General features: G+C 38.7%; 2 long non-coding RNA genes across 5 annotated transcripts in view; one reads left to right on the plus strand and one right to left on the minus strand.

The window, feature by feature from the left end:
- Positions 1-2600, minus strand: part of LOC110394621 — a 30225-nt gene extending 27625 nt beyond the window's left edge. For 2 of the 4 annotated variants that reach the window (XR_002435754.1, XR_002435751.1), the window contains exon 1: positions 2464-2552. This is a non-coding gene — a long non-coding RNA (uncharacterized LOC110394621). Of the gene's footprint in view, positions 1-2463 lie in introns of all 4 variants that reach the window. The other 2 variants (XR_002435753.1, XR_002435752.1) reach the window with 2 other exon arrangements.
- LOC110394619 lies at positions 2638-14376 on the plus strand. The gene is made up of 3 exons (XR_002435750.1): positions 2638-2762; positions 13959-14015; positions 14224-14376. It is a non-coding gene; the product is annotated as an uncharacterized LOC110394619 (long non-coding RNA).

Here is a 17196-nt window from a genome sequence, read left to right on the forward strand (position 1 = left end):
TAGGTCTCTAACAGTTTCTACCTGAATCACGGGGAGATTATTTTGCTCCTCATCCAAGACTTCCAGCTCAAGGGGTAGAGTACCCTGAGGATAACTGGTCTGACTTTTAAAAACCAAAAGGAAGCCACTGAGAACCTCAGCATTTTCTTTATCCTCAGTAGTCACATTCCGCACCACATCCAGTAAAGGATGGAGATTCTCCTTAGCCCTCCTCTTACTGTTAATGTTTATAAAAAAGTTTTTTGTTTTCTTTTACCCCAACAGCCAAGTTGAGTTCAAGATAGGCTTTTGCCTTACTAATTTTCTCCCTGCTCTTTATAACAACTTCTTCATGCTCTCCTCAAGTTGCCCGTCCCTTCTTCCACAGGGGAAGATTCTCTTTTTCTCCTGAAGCCTCAGGAAAAGCTCCCTGTTCATCCATGCTGGCCTTTTTTCCCTGCCAGCTCATCCCGTGGCACGGGGAGATAGCCTGCTCCTGCATCTGTAGGACTTCCTTCTTGAAGAGTGACCAGCCTTCCTGGACCCCTTTACCCTTCAGGACTGAATCTCAAGGGACCCTCCCTACCAGCAAATTGAACAGTTCAAAGTCTGCCCTCTGGAAGTCCAAAGTAGCAGTTTTGCTGTCCCCCTCCTGACTTCACCAAGAATTGAGAACTCTACCATTTTGTGGTCACTCTGTTGAAGTGAGCTCCAGAACTTCACATCTCTCACCAGTCTTTCTCTGTTTGTGAACAGCAGGTCTAGAGGGGCACCTCCCCTGGTAGGCTTTCTTACCAGCTGCATCAGAAAGTTATCTTCCTTACACTCTAGAAGCCTCCTAGACTGTTTCTTCTGTGCTGCATTGTATTCCCAACATATATTATGGAAGTCCCCTATGAGAACAAGGGCTGGTGATCATGCAACTTCTGCCAGCTGTTCATAGAACACCTCATCTATCTTCATCCTGGTTAGGCAGTCTATAACAGACCCCCACCATAATGTGTACCTTGTTGGCCTTCCCCCTGATCCTTACCCATAGAGACTCAGCCTTACCATTCTCAGCCTCAAGTTCAACAACATCAAAGCACTCCCCAGCATAGGGAGCCATGCCACCACCCCTCCTTCCTTGCCTGTCCCTTCTGAAGAGCTTATAGCCATGCAACGCTCGGTCATGGGAGTGTTCCCACCATGTTTCCATAATGGCAACTAAGTCATAGTTTGTCTGCTGCACAATGGCTTCCAGCTCCTCCTGTTTGTTGCCCATGCTGTGTACATTGGTGTAGATGCACTACAGCTGAGCCCCTTGCCTCACCCCCAGTCCCATCGTCATTCCCCTAGACTTATCTCTAGTGGGCCTGGTTTTATCCCCTTCCCCCTTCGTATTTTGTTTAAAGCCCTCTCAACAAGCCCTGCCAGCTCCTGGGCTAGGATGTTTCCCCCTTTGTAACATGTGAGACCCATCTGCAGCCATCAGGCCAAGTGCTGAGTAAACTGCCCAAAAGTAAAAAAAACCAACAAACATAAATTCTTGCATTTGCACCAGCCTCTCAGCCATGTATTTATGAGATGTGTTTTCCTGCTCCTTTCAGTATCCTTCCCTGCCACTGAAGGGATAGAGGAAAATACAACCTGTACACCCACTTCATCCGCTAACCGTCCCAGTCCCCTGAAGTCCTTTTTGATAATCCTCAGGCTTCTCTCGGCAAATTTATTGCTGCTGGCCTGAATTATCAATAAAGGATAATCATCAGAAGGACAAATTGGACTAGGAAGTTTCCTAGAAATACCCCTCACCCAGGCCCCAGGAGGCAGCTTGCTTCCCTGTGGGTAGGGTCAGGCCGACATACAGGGCCCTCTGTTCCTCTCAGAAGGGAGTCGCCTATGACAGTTACCCTTCTGCCCTTGGCAGAGGCAGTCTTAAGGTGTGGAGTTTAACGCCCCACCCTAGACAACATCAAGGGTGGACCTCCCACCACATCCTCACTTCCCTCTACCTCAACTTCCAGAGCCTCGAACCTATTATTCAGGGGCATTTGGGGAACTGAGGTAGGTCAGAATGGAGGTTGCCTGTGACACCAAGCTGGGACCTGTTTCTGCTTCTCCTCTTCCCTTAAACTGTGTCCCTCAACAGGACACAATGCTCCCCTCAGCGCTGGGAGGGGAGGCAGTCCACCACTGTTTGAGGGGTGCACTTTCTCCATACTCCAGTGCCTTTCTTTCAAGTTCAACAGTGAGTTACTCCACCAGTCTATCTCCTGCTCATGCTTTCTGATACTCCTTAACCTCTTCACCTCCTCCTTGAGCTTCACCACCATACTGAGCAGATCATCCAACTGCTCATACCTCATGCAGGTGGAATCCCTGCCGGCCTCGTTGCAGCCTGAGACTCGAACTGCCACATATTTAGGCAGGCACTCTGAGTTGCCTATCGGCTGTCTCCTGAGTGAACAGAAATACTCCACCCTCCTTGCTCTCCCTGCTTACCTGACCTGCGCAAACTGCCCATGCAAACTGCCGTGCCACAGCACACCCTTCTGTTTGCCAACAGAAGGGCCTAGCTGCTCCTGGGTCTCTTCACTCCCTACTGGAAGGCTTTATACACACAGGGGGGGATCCTGGCTCTGCCCCTGTGACATCAGAATGCCGTTGCTATGCTGAGGACAGTGGCTCCCAGGAGCTGCTCCCTGAAAGGGCTACCCCTCAACCAACCCAGGCAATTCCCTGCTTTGGCACGGAATGTGTCTGCTCCAGAGCCGAGTACCTCGCCAAAAAGTTATATACATGTATGTATAACATATGACATAAAGCTATGTGTCATACAACATCATATGTTCTCATTTAGTCACATGCACTTTAGCCCCACTTTGTCCATGAAGCTTTTAAAAGTGTCATAATCCATGAACAATATCAGGATAAATGAGCAGCAACACCAGTGAGGATGTGGAATAGAGGAAATGCTGGAAGATATGGAAATATGTTAAATTAGTATGTCATCAGTAATTTTAATTATATTTGAGGAAGATATCCCTCAGTAGCCAGTAACTGTCATTAGTTGTCTTATCCGTGATCTCCACTTATACCTGAAAATTTAACTCTAAAAACCTGACAACAGTTCTGTAAAGTTGTAAGAAATTTAACCACACACACATGGAAAATTCCATATATATAATCACAGCACATGTGGGATACACAAGCAATTGTTAAATGATTTCAATGCTCCGAAGAATCACAAACAATATACTGATAAAAAATAAATAGATCCACCACAAACATTGTTGAAATATATTACCTCTGGGACTTGTAAGGAAATCACCAGTACTTTTTTATAGACCGTTAACTGTAAATTACTTTCTCCTTTGGGCAATAATTTTATCATTTTTCATTATTATTAATTAAAACTAGCAATGTTTCTGGAGTAAAAAATATATGCAAAAAACTATAAAATACCATTTCCTCAGAGAGGCTTGTATAAAAATACTACCTGGGTTATTTCCCTTGAGTAATGTTTTACATATATGAGAAATGCCAGTGATTAGAAATCAGTGACTTTATTAGCTATTAAAATGTATTTTATAATGATGGCTTGAGAAAATGTGTACATGGGCATGTATGAATAGTCTTGATTTTCTTTTAGTGGACTTGAAACTGGGCTGGACAAAGTCAAGCTTTGATCAGCAGGCTGTGTTCCCGTGGAGCTTCTCCTGAGCTAATACAGCCCCAGAGAAAGAGTATATGTTAGGATATGTATTAATATGGTTATATATCTGGAGCTGCCATCTGACAGAATGAACCCTTGAACTCTGAACTCATCCATGGAGTCTTGCTGTTGAGGTCCAAGTTGCCCCATTTCAACCCAGGCCATTCTATGATTATATGATTATATGTGTTACATGGTGTATAAGCATTGTAAGTTATGAAATGTAAAAATATATGCTCTGTACTATTATAGTCTTTACCATTTGGTAAATGTTAGATTGTCCTGTCTGGTAAATAATGAATTAATGTATTCTGTAATAGGTGAGGAGGAAGAAAATTCATGCTATTTAACTGTAGGCCTTTAATCTTCTGGTCTGAAGGTGCACTTAAAAATCTGCAGAGGATCCAAAAAAAAAGGATCCTCTGCAGTGCACTAAGGTATAAGTTTGATGGTATAGATATTTTCCATCAGATTTTTTTCTTTTTCTTTGGCTTCACAGGCGACTTCTGAGGCGAAATCATTGTTGGCATTCTTCATACCATCCTGGTCACTTGTAACATGCTCAGATTTTATCAGACTTCATCAAACTTTTTTGCCTATGCAGAAATTTTCTGCTTTGGAAGTGTATTTTGGAAAGTAAATAGATACAACCAGTCATAGTGGTGTTAATCATATGACTTTTGAATTCGGAGAATCCGTTTGCCTTCCTGATGAGATCAAGGAATGTGATTCTGCTGTTCAGTGACTAGCACAGCAGTGCACAAGGGTAATTCGGGGGTTAAATAGGTCCCATTCAACATCTGAAAAGCTATCCAAACAAATCCCCGTATTTACTGCAAGTAAGATGCAGAGCAGGGCAAATGCCTGATTAAGGGCTATCACTTCAACATTTATTATTTATTAATTTAAACTCACTTGTACTTTATATGGTATAGTAGACTTGATGTAGAACTAATTAAACAGCTGTTGGTTTTTATACTTGCTTTATTGAAAATGGCCAATTTTCCATAGACACGTTTCCTAAATACTGTTGACTAAACCTACATTCTGATACACCATTTCTTTAATAGCACATTAAGTCCTCAATTCAGCTACTCACATATCTCTTATGCATTTATAAGAACATATTGACAGTCTGATCAGAATTTGAAAGCTTATTCCTATTTTACCTCAGTGCTTTGAGCTCTTCACATTGAAGCTCTGCTTTTTGAACTAGATGATGTCTTTAATTTTGGTATTGCTTTTACATGATTTTTCCTCTTTTCTAATGCCTTGGTTTCCTGCCTTTGGTCGGTAGATGCCTCTGAAGAAGAGGTCTGTAAAAGGTTACTAAGGAATAATGTATACTGGATCTTTAAACAGAAAAAGGTTAAAAACTTTTCTAATAATTTTAATTGTAAAGAATAAATGCTAACTATTGTTAGTATCTTTTTTGTTTGTTTGTTTGTTTTTGTTGGTTTAGGTAGTGGGGGGAGCAGCCATTGCATCATGCAATTTTGATCAGTCAGTGTCCAACAGAAGATGAACTGAAGAAAATAGTTCCAGAAAACATTTTCTACTCTGCTTAGAATAGAAATCCATTTTTTAAAATGTTTTAGTTCCCTGTAATTTTGCTGGTTTTGTTAAAACACATTTCAATAAAAACGGTTTAGAAAGATTCATTTAGAAACTGTTTAGTTAGCAAATCAGTGAATCCAAGATGATTTTGTTAATATTTTTGTCGGCATCCGGCTCCATTTTTTTTTATTTGGATAAGCAATTTGACCCCCGCTAATGTGCCCTTCTTCCTTCTCTGAAGCTCAGTTCAGGAAGTAAAGACCAGAGGGTGGATCATTATAAAGATCATTAACCTGGAATGCCATATACCATATGACTTCATGCTTTTAAGTATCCAAAAAATTCCTTTCGAGTCAATTCTGAATCTGCTCTGGAGAACACATAGCAGTCTTACAGTCTAAAATCTAGTGTGCTGTATGGAAATCTGCCATTCATCTTCCATGCAAGCTAAGAATCACAGCAAGATATTAACGTCTTATTCAACATTTACCATAGGTACCTCAATTACTATTACTGGAAATAACTAGACTATGTACTGATACAGAAGGTGATAGAACTATTTTTTTTTTATACAAGGAAAAACATTTAACATACTTGTAAATCTCAGATATGATTTGCAGAAACAATATCTTTACAGACTCAGTGGGGTTTCTCTTTCATTGGTATAAATTAGCACTTCATTGACCTTCTATCCCAGCTTTATCCTCTGTAAGGCCATAGATTACTTTCTGTTGATGAATATTTTCTAGACTGATTTTCCATCCTCGCTTGCTGTTCCTCTTTTGCCCTGGACAAGAGTGGGCCATTATATAAATAACACTGCTGATACATATGTAGCACTCCAGTAAAATTTTTGTCCTAGATTAAAAACCATATGTGTATAGCAGCATAAATTTCTCATTATAAAAAACTGATGATAATCGATAAAGAAGGGGTAAATCCCTTCACTGTGGAAAATAAGATGCAAAGTTGTACTCTGCATGCTAATCCTTACTTTACCTGGCATGTGAGGAATGTCTCCATGCTTTTTCCAGTACATATGGGGTGATTTGGAAAAAGGCCATCTGCCCTGTGGCATAACAAAAATAAAGACGGCTGCTGCAGTCAACAAAACACACAACTAAAAGAATTTGACCCCTCTGAGATCTACTTCGAAATGCGATTGTAAGGCAATCGCATTCCTTTGTAGTTATTAACCATTGCTGAGAAAAGGCAAGAGAGAAAGTATGATCAAAAGAGAGACTGATAATATTACTGTAGAACTCAGAAGCTGGAAAATATGTTTTTATTATACCTTTTTTTAGTTAGTTAATTAGTTCTCTGTGTGTGTTGCATTTTGTAAATATGTTCACTGTGTTTATGGGGTAGCTCAGACCCTCTGTATGTAATCAAGGATTGTGGATGTAGGGAGGCCACTCCCTCAATGGAGTAGACAGCTCAGTTTCACTGTGAGACTGCTCCACTCAATTCTTCCTTTAGGCTTGTGATGTTAATGCCTGCTTTCTTCCGTAACACACAATGCACTTAAGATGTTTCTCTTTCTTCCTTTCTGTCATTCTGTGAAGTCTATCAGAAGACTGGCCATATTGTCCCTCAAAATAAGGGCTCCTGTACTTGAAAGTGTACAGAAATTGCAATTTTGCTCACAACTTTAACAGACCATGCACTCTAAAAGGCACTAAAAAGACTAATGGATTAGAAAGACTTCCCTGATTCAGTCCATTGTTTGTATTGGGATGGTTTCTCAAGTCCATCATTCTTTCTATACCACTATACCTTTCTGTTTTTCACTGAATTTATTCTGAAAAGGTGAAATAGACAGTTGGACCCTCTGGCTATGATTGTACTTGTAAACTGAACATGCCAGAGTGTGCACTGTGTTGCAGAAGGCAAATGGTATGGGTCTGACCACATCTACACTAGTAAATTTTCAAGTGTGTCCTTGTACTAACAGAAGATTTCTAGCAAAGGTCATGGAAGGGAGTATGTTTTTGTGCCTACTCATCTATACTTTTGGCTGTCATACATGCCTTTTATCTTTTATAGAATCATAGAATCATTTGAATTGGAAGGGATCCCTTAAGGTCATCTAGTTCCACTCCCCTGCAGTGAACAAGGACATTCTCAGCTAGATCAGGTTGCTCAGAGCCCCTTCTAGTCTGGCCTCGAATGTCTCCAGGAATGGGACATTCACCATCTCTCCAGGCAACCTGTTCTAGGGCCTCCTTATCTTAAAAGACCTCTTCCTTACAGACGATCTAAAACTACTCTCTTTTAGTGTGAAGCCATTTCCCCTTGTCTTGTCACAGCAGACCCTGCTAAAGAGTGTGTCCCTTTCTTTCTTATAGCCCCACTTTAGGTATTGAAAGGACATTATCAGGTCTCTCCGGAGCCTTCTCTTCTTGAGGCAGAATTGTCTGCTTAAAGAATAAAGTACTGCTGTGCCTTTAGGAATATATGAAAAAACCCTCTTCCCAGTGCTCTTAGATTGACAGTCTCTGTATAAGAAATTGTCTTTATATAGTGTTTGCAGCAGCTACCAATGAACTTCAGGATGCCTAAGCACCTGAAACCCTGCTTCTCATATCTGGGAATTTTGATATCTTCTCAGGACCATGGTGGGGACAATTTTCTTTCAGACTGAAGCTAGAAGAGCTGTTAGTCTTCATATGTAGATCAGGTCATACTGTAGGTCACATACCTGGTTCTGGTAGTGAGCTATATAGAGAAAGTCTTGGTGGCCTGCAGACTTTTCAGCTCAAGTCATTGGCAGGATGCAGATAATAAATATTGGTCCTGGTAAGAAGCTTGAGAGAGAGGTTGTAATGTGATATACAGTCATTGTGAAACCTCTTCACGGAGCTCAAAGTCTCTTTCCACATGAGCAGGCACCAGACACCCAACACCAAAGTATCATATTCTACAAGGCCATCACCACAGAGAAGATGATTTCCACCTCTGTAACCTTGCTTTTGTGGACTGTTACAGCTGAGTAGGCAACAGGTCTGGAGCTGACAAGTTTACAGAAAGTAGAATTACGTTGGGACATCTCTGAGGGCAATAAGCAGACAGTACAGTAACGAGTAGTCTTCATTTACAGAAGTGATGACTCATGGGCTAGGAATTGCCACAAAATAGAACCTGATTCTCTTCAGCCATTGTCACTTTCACAGTGACCGATTTGAAAATCAGTCTGCCTAAGAGCTTCATGGGTTGTCTGTCTCTAATTTCCCTGTCTGTGTTGCACACAGCTAATCTGCTTCTAGCAGATATCTACGGCCCCTTCTCTTCCCTCCAGAACTTTAAACTCTCACTGACTTTTAGCAGTCTGCCACAACTCTTTTTTTGTCTCTTTTTTATGTACTCTATTATGCTTCTCAGTGACATGTCTCCATTTTCTCCCTCCAGTCTCTAGTGAGATCCAATTTTACAAAATAATTGCCAGACACACAAATGCGTAAAACCAAAGCTTTGCACATCTGCATTTCTTATAGTTGCCATTCTGACACAGACCTTTAAACAATTCTCTCTGGTCAATAGTTTTAGTGACTTTTGCAAGCTTTGTTTATATAAAAGTTATATAAAATATGAAAAAATTAAAAATGTATAAATATGCATATACATTTAAAATTAAGGATATGGACCAAGTATGTATCCTCTTACCCCGCTAACTGTACCTGGCAAGAGTGGGCCAGTGATCAATCACATATCTGCTCAGCTAAGTACCTCCTCTTATAAATGAGAAAGGAGAACTGGCTACAACAGATAAGAAGGCGGCTGAGGTAGTCAATGAGTTCTTTGCCTCAGTCTTCACTACCAGCAGGGATTCTCACACTTCTCAGTAGGATGATTCAGTCAGTCAGATCCTTCTCTCATCTTGCCTAGATCATTTTGGTGGTACTGAACACACCTCTTTCCTGTGTAAGACATCTTGGTTCTCATTCTCTGAGTGCAGCTGTGTTGAAAAATAAGTGATCTCAGAAAGAAGATGTTTTTAGATATCACAGTGCCATGCCTCCTACACTGTGTGAGCATAGACATGAGTGTGCAGGTGTGACCTTGTTGGCATAATGCCCATGGACTGTGCCAGAAGATGTCTGTCAAAATTGTATGGTTTCATCTCTATTGCTTTTTTGAAACGTTATCTGAAAAATGCCACCTGGGAATTGTTTGGGAGACTACAGTTGTGAGTTATAAACATGCCAAAGGCTTTTCCAAAAATCCAATCATGTAAGCAATGACCTTTCAGCATCTGAGCACATACCCTGGTTGTATTCAATTTACCACTACAATCTAACTTCTGTTCGACAAGCTTTAGTCCTGTCATTTTTTTCTGAGGTTCAATATCATCAGTATTTTGCAAGTTTTACCTGGGAGGAAGCTACTAATCTTTTCCTGTTTTCTGATTGCAATGTTTTAAAGATAGCACAGGAACATTCTACATGAAGTGACTGGGTTACTCAAAGTGTTTGTAATAAGAAAGTACACTGGATTTTTCACTGACAGCCCTAACAGAAAAGCTGAGGAAAGAAAATGCAATTTTCCTAGGTTTAAATGGAAGCTGTCAGTCTGCAAAGATCTTGAACACTTCAGAGAAGCACTACTTGTAATTAAGAATGCAAAGAAACAGCAGAACAACACAATTCTTTCATTGTAGCTAGGTTCATATTCATCCAGTCAGAGAGTGAGAACAAAAAAACTGATTGCTGATAAACTTTCTTCTTTATTTAATGATGAATTTTTAGTGCTTGTAGATAGGAAGACATGATGACATTTCCACCACTTGCATTTTTTGTTTTGCATGTCCAACTGTTTGATCTCAAACAAAGTAAATTAAAGCAATTGCAAAACTTTTTTCCATTTTCATTTTAGAAAATAACGTTCATGTCCTTTTATGGCTTGGGGCATATGGCATGCGTAGAAAATATATCAAAGTGAATTTGAAACCATATTAAAGGGTGAGCAGGAGGAGTGCCTAGAAGGTACTGTCTCAGACAAAAGGATATATTGCTGTGGCCACGAGCAGCTGACTTGTATGAAAGGGCACTAAGATTTGTGGGCTATTCAGTTTCCTGCTAAGTGGTCTCATGACAGGTTAAAACATGACAAATTACTTCTGATATACTTCTAATCATACTGTTGTAGCTAATCTTGTGATAATGTGGCTACAGGAGCATCTCAGTACTCCAGATAATGTGATTCAATAATATATAGATTGTATAGGCTAGGCACGCACGTTCACCCCAGTCAGCCCCTGGATAAGTGCTTTGAGAGATTCCAGTATCACTCATCGACAGAGTGCTGGGGACATCATTAAAAAATGTGATGTGTGTGAAAGTAGCAGAGAGTTTTTAGTGTAATCTTGTTAGCATAAAAACTGGAGTTAGAGAGGAGTCCAAAAAGCTTGCGGACACAAAATGCTGAGGAGAGAGGCAGGCCTTGGGAGCAAATAGGTACCACCTGTCTCCATAGAGAAGCTGTTAGCAAAGTCACCTTGGCTTGTGAAATGGATTATTCAGCTATCCTTGCAATAGGGTCAGGTAATATCACTGTATATTAATTAATTACATTTTTTTACCAGGTAGAGAGCCATTCAAAACTTGCTCAGGGTTTAAATTTCTATTCTAATTGTTTCATTATTAAAAAAATGAACAAACAAATGGTATCAATTGGTTTATTTTGTATTTAAGAAACATTGTCAAATTTAAAGACAACATTAGCTTATGAAATTTATTTTTGCTTGATATGGTACACTTGAATTTAACAGTCAGTTGCTCTGAAAATAATGTTTATTTTGGCTTGGTTTTAGTCTGTTGGAAATTTGGTACTGTGTGATAAGGATTGTAAAAAGTACAGGTTTTTATCAATGGCGTAGTTGAGTTTATTAACTTCAGTGGAATGTGGATGGCAGATTGCTTAGTTCTTTATCCATTCAACTATTTGAATGTCTTTCTCTTAAATGCAAGTTAAATTAATTGAATGTTACTAGTTTGATATAAAAATTCTCTTGCAATATCTAGTTCAGCCTAGAAAATGATAACTGTTTTATCTTTCTTTAAAATTATAAATTACATATAAATAATAATAACAGTAGATTTTTTTAAGCTTTTTTTTTTCTCTCTCTAAAAGAAAAAAAAAGGTAATGAATGCCCCAAATTGTGTACTAATTTTATCTGAGACTTCCCTTATCCCTTCCTTTAGCACTTTGTGTTTGGATGCTACAGACCCAGGGACAGAACACAAAATATATATTCCCTGTTCATAGCATAGCTTTTAGGATGTTTGGGCTGAGAAAGCTGCAGTTTCAAAATGTTTGCTTCAGGAAGGATGATTTGATGTTTGTAGTTTGTTTGTTTGTTTTTATCAAAGTATTACTATGCCATAATTTGTCTAAATGCTCAGGACTACGAAGTGTCAAATGTTCTGCTTCTCCACATTCTGAACTCCAAATAAAATCAGTGTAAATCCATGGTATGCCACAGCTGAGCTTTGTGAACATGAGCATGAGTAGAAGGACAGAGGTTTTGAGTTAAACCTCCTGGAAGTGACAGGGTCTGCCCCGGGCTCCAAAAATGAGAAGTGGATTTCATAAGTGACAGTGCTTCCACTCCATAAACATGTGTGAGCTTTCAGAGATGTTCTTGGTCTTTTTTTTTTTTTTTTAATTTATTTTTTTGAGAGGAAAGAACAGAGAAAGTGACTGTATAGTTCAGTTGTTAGGGCTTCGCCAACTGAAGACAACGTCTCCTGATGTTACATACAGAATTATATAGTAGCTACAAACAAAGCTTACAGAGAGATCATCACAGGAGGTTTGAGAAAGCATCGAGAGAACACTGTGAAAGGGTATAAAATATGAAGTACTGACCTAGTATATGAGAAGCTGAGATTTGTCATCTTTGTCAGAGTGACAAATCAAACTGTTACTGTAGAGTCAGGTCTCACTTGTTCTCTGGTTTTCCCCAGGAATTTCTACTTGACAAAAATGATATAAGCACCACTGTGAAAACCAGTAGATATTCCAAACAAATCTCATGAAAAGAGAGATTCTGTCTGTCAGCTTGCATACACAGCTGGGGCCTTCACTCATTATGTGCCTTTCGTAGTTAAAATCTGTAACAACTATAAGAATTGGTGTCAAATATGGTGTCAGCAGAGTTTTTTGTCTAGTAGCTAAATGAGTTATAGTCCTTTAAACAATGTTAGCTGATATAGAATATGTTCATTATCACTGGCCAAACCTTTACAGGGAGGGTGTCATGACATGTTACTGCTGTCATGCTGTTGAGTGAAAGCCATATGTTGTAATATAATTCAGTTCTGGGATGCTTACCAATACAAACACCATACTTTGGATTTTATCTCTTTTCCACAACTGTATGTGAGGCCTCGGTTTTTCTGCAGCATACCACTATGTGTATTCTGAAGCAAGAGTTTGCTGAGCTGTTTTAAATTCCTTAACATAAAGAGCATACAGCTGTACATAGTCCTACATCTGTGCTATCCCGTCAGGGCAAAGGCATTCCTGAATACCATGCTCTACATGTTGTACTTCACAACAAAATGATTTAAAACAATATTTAGAGATCATTTTCTGTCTCTAATAATAAAGTTTAATCTATGCCAGCCAAAAAAAAAAAAAAAAAATCAAAGAGGGGGCAGAGGACTATTCTTTAAATAGTCGTGAAAAGATTTTTCAATAATTCTTAAAATTGTTCCAAAAGCCATTTAGTATATTCCCTTTTCTAACCCCTGATTGACATCCCAAGTGCATATATATACAAAAGATGGTCTGGCTGATCTACACATATCATTCTGTTATTATAACTCTGTAGTTATACTTTGTATATTGTAATTAAGCAAATAATTACCTAATACCTGTATCCTGCCCTGTTTTTGTACTTCTAATAACACAGAGACAGATCATTCCCTGTTACATATTCCTTGTATTTCTCCCTGGCCTCAGCCCAAGACAAAATTATTATTATGTGTGCATTTGGGTGGAGGGAGTCATTTTAAAGTGTCAGTAGCATGAAGTAACATGAGAACTGTGTGAAACTCAGAATGCGTGAAATATGCCATGGGGTGTGGCATGCAGGCGTATGGAAATGTTTAAGGTATTAAATCCTACTGGAATATTGTTAGAAGATTATTGCAGAGAGAAGCCCAAATTTGGTCCTTCCTTTATATAGTGATTTCTGGGGGCTGCCTTTAGCATATGGTATCCCAGCTGTGCCTGAGCAGTGTTATGGGGGAAGTCTTGTTGAGACAGGCCAGTGTGATGTAGGAAAGCAGGCTACTAGTTGTGTCTCAGGAGTTGAGAGAGCCCAGGTGACCCAGCTTGCCTCCTAGCTAGATGTGCTATGGGATCAGTTATCTCCCTTAGTGAAAGTGTAATGACTTATCTAGATAAAGCCTGATATTTTAACAGTGATCATGATACCATATCTGCTCAACTGGTACAATCTGCCAACATAAAAACTCAAGGTAACTCTTTGAGTGTTGTGTTAGGCTAGGTCTCACAATTAAAACTATGGTGTTTCTGATAGATAGATTAAACACTCACTTTTAAATGTGAAGTGGAAGTATTCAAGGCTGGAATGGATGGGGCCTTGGGCAACCTGATCTAGTGCATGGTAACTCTGCCCATGGAAGGATGTTGGAAATAGATTATGTTTAAGGTCCTTTCCAACCCAACCCATTCTATGATTCTGTTATCTTGCAGTGGTGTCCAAGAAGAAGAAAAACCCCTTTGAACAAACCTGAAAATTTCTCATGCTGTGTAAGTAAAAAAAAGTTCAGACAAATCCTATAGACAAGTTATAATAAAGCCTAGATCTAAAGCTTGTGTAGTCTCCATGAGTTGGTGCTTTATATAACCTTTGGATAAATGGAACTCAAGACTAGAATTGCAATGTTGCTATTTTTCCAAAGTAGAAATGTATAATTTTGAAAAGCTCTTATTCTTTTATTTTCTATGTGCTCTACAGATCTCATGCCGGGATAACAGGCTCTCTGAAAACTCTAGAACTGAAAAGTGCCCAGTTCTTTCTCATCTGAGGATAAGCTTTGTTGGATAAAAAACATATTGTGCAATTCATGAGAATCTTTCTGATTGGATAATGAAATAAAGTGATTTTCAATCAAGGGACTGTGTTTTTAAATAATATATATATATTTTTTTCTGTGATTTAAAAGCATTTTTTATACCTAATATGATCAGTAATGAAGGCTGGTAACTAATATGCACTAACAGGTGTGACTAACAGTTCTCCATTGCTACTTTTTTAGGCTACAGCCAGCATATTGTGTAGATTTTTGAATATTGTGTTTCTGTATATATACTGTTATTGAAGTCAATGGCCTCGGACTTAGCAAAATATTCTTGGATGGAGACCTCAGCAGATGAGAAAATTAAGGATCTAATTGAGCATACTGGAGGTTTACGGGAGAAAGATTCTTGTATGGACAGTGTAAAAAAACACTGGGACATATTCATACACTTAAAATGAATTTTATGTGGAACTGAGCCACTGTTCCTATGTAGATGCCACAGTCATGACAAGTTGCTTCAAAGCTGTCTAAATGGAAACAAAATGCTCTCATCTGTTTTTTTCAGTCCAAGACAAATTCATCTGACTGTTTATAAAACTCCATTTAAGACATTTTCTAATTATGAGTTTACAAGTTATTCTAGGTAGAATATTAGAAAATTTTATGACTTTTTAAATTGGAGTCTGTTTTGTAATGTCTTGTAAATAAATATTATATTAAACCTGGAGGAAACCAGGTTCCTTGGCTGGTATCAGAAGCCAAAACCCTGTTTCTCAGGGTTAATAATTCAAAAAGCTCTCAAAATGGATTTCAGCAGCATAAAGGAAAAACAACTATTGGGTTATAATGAACATAAAATATAGGAATATTGATTCCTCAGACTTTAAGCCTCAGTGAGCCAGCAAAGCAATTTATTTTTATGTCTTTTATTTAAAAAAAAAAAGTTTTATCAATAGCATTTTGCTAAGATGGTAAGAATAGATCTTTCCTATGAGGAAGCTTCAACAATAGGATTAGATTTTGAACCACGTAATTTTTTTTCTTTTTTGGTTTCTTTTTTCCTTAAAAGCCAATTCATGTTAAGCAGTTCTAATTGAATGACTACAGGGTGCTCAAAAACCTGAATCAGTCCAACATGTTAAGTGGGTTAGATTTCCAGAGTAACAAATGTAATGACTAGCTTTGAAAGATAGGCTAAGAGATAATCAATAACCCCCTAGGAATGTGTGCTCAGGCTTAACAGATTTGATCAAAACAATATATTTTTTAGTATTTATAGTTGCTCTTCTCAAGGTACTAAAGAAAATGTGTGCTGTCTCACTGAGGAAAACAACTCCTGTAGTCTTATTTATCAAGTTATTCATGATAGCAGTTCTAGCCTTCTCAAGCTAGTGTATTTTTTAACATATTTATCAGGAATGCCAGTGCGTGGATTTAAAACTTTGAGATTGTAACTTAATCTTACTGGGGTTGGATTGGTACACTGGCATGTGATCAGACTGATATCCTCAAGAAAACCTTTCAGTTGTATCTCTTGAGGCTGGTGATAAGCACAGCTCAGAGATTCTGTGCATTCTTTCCACCACACACTCTCAAAAAATACATGAGATCTCTTAGGATGCTTCTTTTTTTTTCTTTTAAAGGCACCTTTCTGACTCACATTGAACTCTGAAGGGATTCTGGGCGCACTTGCCTATGCAGAATACCTTTGACTGTGACTCATTCAGCAGTTCTAATCTTTCCTCCATTTATTTTCCTTCCCAAAGAAGATTTTAGTCTTGTGTGACATGTCCGTCTACTGATGGAAGTAATGTCTATCTTTGCATGTGATGTCTGAAACTTTGATCCTTCCAGCAAGGAGGTGATAAGCAACCTATCTACTGGGTATGTTGGATACTGAAAATTAAGTATAGAATATCCGGTAGTATTCTACAGAGAGGAAGTAATGTGATTTAAAAATAGTCTTTTGTGCCTCAGTGATTAAATTTACACTAATGCAGGTGTAACCCTGTAAAACCCCAATGGTAAATTTCTGTAATTTTTTGGTAGTGCCTTAGCTTTGGATCACGTCTGGAGCATTTTAAGTGTGGCTTGATTTCTGCGGTGTGGATGAAGGTCCAGGGCTGCACAAATCTTTGAGTTTCAGGACATACTTGTAGACAGTCTATGTGAAATGGCAGTATGGAGCACCCCAGTTTGGACTGTAGTTGCCAGTCCCTGGGTGCATAATGCAGACAAATCACAGGAGCTACAGTGATAATAAGAGGACCTTCTCAAAGGCATTGAAATGGTTTATGGGTAAATGGCACAGGTAAAACTGTATGGATGAGCATATATCAAATGCCTCTCAGGCATACTTAGATGTGGACATAAATAGATGTGGACAGAATACTGGGACAGATGACAACTTCTTAACAGAATCTGGAGGATACTAGAAGAATTAGATCAAATATTCAAGACCCTCAAGTGAAAGAAAAATCACGGCAGTTGTTTCATGCTCCTCCTTACAAATAATTTTCCTTCTATGATCTTTATTACCATTTATTGCTTTATATTAACTCTTCTGCCACTGATGTACTGGTTTGCTCATTTCAAATTTAGACAAGCCAGTGTTACAAGAGGTACCAAAATTCAAATAATTCTAACTGCAAAAGGAATCTTTAAATGTTTTTACAGTTCTGATCTTACTGGTGTTTCTGACTAACATTTCTCAACTTGGTTCATTCTGCTTTGTTCCAGTGAAAGGAAATCTCAAGAGGTAATGTCCTCTGTTTTGTTTAAATTTGTTCTCTGTTCCCTTCTGAATGTTGGTCTGTTTTGTCTTGACCTAAAAAAGGATAAGGGATTATAATGCATTGACTTTTGCTAAAGGCTCCCTATTCTCTGCCCCTCTCCTAACAGTTTTCCAC

This window comes from Numida meleagris, chromosome 2, assembly GCF_002078875.1.
Source record: "Numida meleagris isolate 19003 breed g44 Domestic line chromosome 2, NumMel1.0, whole genome shotgun sequence".
NCBI lineage: Eukaryota > Metazoa > Chordata > Aves > Galliformes > Numididae > Numida > Numida meleagris.